Source organism: Giraffa tippelskirchi, chromosome 6, assembly GCF_054371585.1.
Source record: "Giraffa tippelskirchi isolate mGirTip1 chromosome 6, T2T-mGirTip1v1.2.pri, whole genome shotgun sequence".
In the NCBI taxonomy this organism is placed as follows: Eukaryota; Metazoa; Chordata; class Mammalia; order Artiodactyla; family Giraffidae; genus Giraffa; species Giraffa tippelskirchi.
This window is the reverse complement of record NC_137280.1, coordinates 19709792-19713787: the sequence shown is the minus strand read 5'-3', so window position 1 is coordinate 19713787 and position 3996 is coordinate 19709792. Positions and strand designations below refer to the sequence as shown.

The window sequence follows — 3996 nt, the reverse complement described above, 5'->3', positions numbered from 1 at the left end:
GTTGGTATGATTGTACAGCTTAATTTGGCTGATGGTGGTGGTTTAATCACCAAGTCATGTCTGACTCTTTGCCACCCTATGGACTGTAGCCCGCCATGCTCCTTTCTCTATGGGATTTCTCAGGTAAGAATACTGGAGTGGTTTGCCATTTCCTTCCTCAGGGGATCTCCCTGACCCAGGGATCAAACCCTGGTCTCCTGCATAGCAGATGGTCTGCTACATTTGCAGGTGAATTCTTCACAGACTGAGCCACCAAGGAAGCCCAATTTAGTTGATAATTTCACACAAAAAGAAAAATCAACTTTGGAATTTTTTTTCATGTATTTATGTATAAATATTTTATTTGAAAATTAGCTAATTTTACTTTATGTATTCTGTGTCTTATTAAATTTTTGACCTTACTATTTTCTTATTTTCCTGGAGTTAAAATAATTTTAACCACAGAATGCTTTTAATATTTGACCATTTAAATTTTGAGCTTTGAAAATAATTTTAAGTTACTATGAAGAAACCTTAGACCTATATATTAAAACTGGTTTAAAAAAAAGTTAACCACCATATGCAATTTTTTTGGTAATATACCAGTGCTTTACATTTGGCTATATAGTATTCCTATATGAAATGTATTTAAGAAATGACAGAAAGATCTAGTTTGCATATCAAACATTTTTTTAAAAAAATTAGCAATATTATGTCTCAGTTTACTGTCCTCTTTCATTCCCATAATAAGAAATTTAGTGTAAATAATACCTGTCATATTCTTCAGTTATAAAACACTATTCTAAAACTAGAGTAAAGTTTTATTTCTAGAGGTTTTTATTTTTTAAATAGGAGCAATGTTGCCCAAGTAGAATGATCTGGGTGGCATTCCTCACTAATCTGTAGGACAGGGATGATTTTTTTGTGACTCAGATTTTTTCAAAATTATTGCTTATAAAAATTACAATAAAAACTTTTTAGAGTCATTGAAACATCATAAGGCCCCTTCATTTCCTATGATCCTACATTAAGTAAAATCAAGAAATACTCAGGAGCTTCCCTGGTGGTCCAGTGGTTAAGAATCGCCTGCCAATGCAGGGGACACTGGTTCGATCCCTGGTCTGAGAAGATCCCATGTGCCACGGGGCAATTAAGCCCACGCATCACAACTACTGAGCCCATGTGCTGCAACTACTGAAGCCCATGCACCTAGAGCCCATGCTCCACAGAGAGAGAAGCCACTGCAATAAGAAGCCCACAAACGGCAACCAAGAGTAGCCACTGCTCACCGCAACTAGAGAAAGCCTGCATGCAGCAACAAAGGCCCAGCGCAGCCAAAAATAAATAAATAAATAAATAAATAAATAAAAATTTTTATAAAAGAAATACACAGTTGAATGAAGGTTAGCATTATAAAATAAACATTTTATAAAAGCTAATTAAATGTATTTTTTCAGATGGCAAAAATCTAGTCACTCCTATATTCAAATACAATCTTTTCTTTGCTTAAAAATGTCATTCTAATTCACTCTAATTCATTGAACATTCTTGTGAGATAACATTATACAAAAATAATGTGACAACAATGCAAAGGCCTTAACAAATTGAAAATTAAGGTATCAAAATATAAGTGTCATTTGGTAAATAATATTTTCTTTTCTTTACTCAGCAGTACAAGAAACTTCCTTTAGATTCATGTTTCTTGGCATCCTGAAAGGAAAAGAGTAATTTTTTGATCGTTAACTACACTATTCAGGAATTATATAGGGTAATAGGAAATTTACTGTCTGAGACCACAGGAAATTTAAATGTCTGCAGAGGAAATAGGTTAAAATAATCTGAAAGTGGTATACTTAATGCCTTATTTTTATCACTATAGCTTTAAAAACTAAAGTTAAACATGAAGTTAATATTTATTTCAGTGACAATAACTGGATTGTTTCTTATTTTCTTTTGACAGACTATATGTGTGAATCTAAACAGAAATATGCAAATCCACTCTCCAATTAGCTTCAAGCCAATTTCATGCCTTACTGTTAATAATTCAAAAGTTTGAAAATCTTTTACTCTCCATCTGTTAAAAAATACTAACCCTTTAAACTTCCCAACTTTGCTTCCAACAGTCATAGTTACTAAATCTGTGAGTACTGAGGTTTCCCCGTGCTCCCTGCGCTGGGGGGTAAGATCACCCCTCCGTCACCACCGGCTTCAGGGAAGCGGACCCTGCAACTCCGTGCGCTCCTGGATAGAAACCCCAACCGCAGCAAACAGTCTCGCCCCAACTATCAAGATTAATCTCACTAACTCTCCTTATCACAATGGGCTTCACATTTGTTAAGTGCTTTACTATGTTTAAGTAAAAATGAGTCCCAAGCTAGTCTTTTACTAAACATGACAGAATATCAGTCTCAATCAAAATATCTGTCCATATATGCATTGGCTTTTGCTGTTTAAGCAAAAGATACCAGTGTGCCACTTTAGCGGACTCTAATTCACTGTAATTTTTCAGTCACCAGTTTTATTTTGAGAAAGACTGAAGCAATGTGACAGGCAGGAATGGTTAAGTTGCCCTTACTCAGCTTCAAACTGGGAGCCCTTGATGCAGACATCAATCACGTAGAAACTGACTGCCGGAACAGACGTGCTTTATTTGTATTATAAATTATGTTTCAGAGAGAACACTGAGAAATCAAATTTATAAGAAAATAAAAATGAATAACATACCACAATTGTTAACTTAAAAATAATTTTTTACAATTAACATTTAGATAATCTTACTCTAATGAATAAGTGAACACTGGGGCATTTAGAACTTACTTGAAAATTTTACTCTCCAAACTTATAGGTAAAGTGTACTTTGCCAAGCAGTTTAACTGCTATATATACATATATATTACATATATATATATGTAATTAGCATATTCTGTACAGAACTGCAATCCATTTCTACTGTGCTCTTGATATGATTCTAAACAATCTGTAGTCATAATACAAATGTCCCAGTAGGAAATTAATTCAATAATGCAAGAATTCCCTTAAATTAAACATTTAGATATTTAAATATGTATAGACATTAGACAGCCTGCATGGAGCCAGAAATTTGATAACACTATATATAAATTTCAGAATTCAGTATAAAATAGATGACAAAATTTCCCCAAAACTTATCTTAAGTACTGGGTTTTGTTGATTAAAGCAGAAGATAATATTCCACATAACCAATTAATAGAAAATGTAAATATTATTTTGCTCATAGTTACTCTCTGGAAGTTCTCAGAGATAAATTTTCTTTCAAAAGTGTATATTCCTAGAAAAAATTAAAGTTCCAGTACCCTAAAACTGTAAACTTGTTTGAAGATATTAGATTATATCCATGAAATATAGAAAATATGCCAACTTAGACACTGTATGCTCACATATATCATTTGTATAATTTAAACATTAATATTACAGTGTGATGAATTTTGGATGAAGCTGAATTAAACTTGTGTAAATAAATAGCTGAGTTACTAGATCAAAAAAAAGACAAAGCAAGAAAGAAGGCAAAGCTGAGAACAGATTACCAAAGCATAGTTATTGATGTTACTCAGTTATTGAATTAACTGAGTTAATTCCAAGTTCATGCAATACTTTATTATACTTAGAGTGATTAAGAAAAGGTCTTTATCATTTAAAAAGTAAATCTGAAATGTATATTATGATCCCTGTTTATACCTATTAGACCAGGTAGACCAGGTTTATACCTGTTAGAAAGATTAGTCTTTTTTTTAAAGAAATCTTATCTATCTATATAAATAATAAGAAATATGCCATGCACATTTTGTTTTAGACACACATTTGATCAGAGTTAAAATCAAAATTGAAACCATTTTCTTTCATGGTAAATTAAATGTATGTGCTAAGTCACTTAGTCATGTCTGATTCTTTGAGACTCCATGACCTGTAGCCCACCAGGCTCCTCTGTCCATGAATTTCTCCAAGCAAGAATACTGGAGTGGGTTGCCATGCCCTCTTCCA

The 3996-nt window shown here is 32.9% G+C and overlaps 1 protein-coding gene across 50 annotated transcripts in view; it reads right to left on the bottom strand.

Moving 5' to 3' along the window:
- RIMS2 (regulating synaptic membrane exocytosis 2) overlaps positions 1–3996 on the bottom strand; it is a 629392-nt gene that overhangs the window by 114020 nt on the left and 511376 nt on the right. The gene's annotated exons all lie outside the window — the stretch shown is intronic.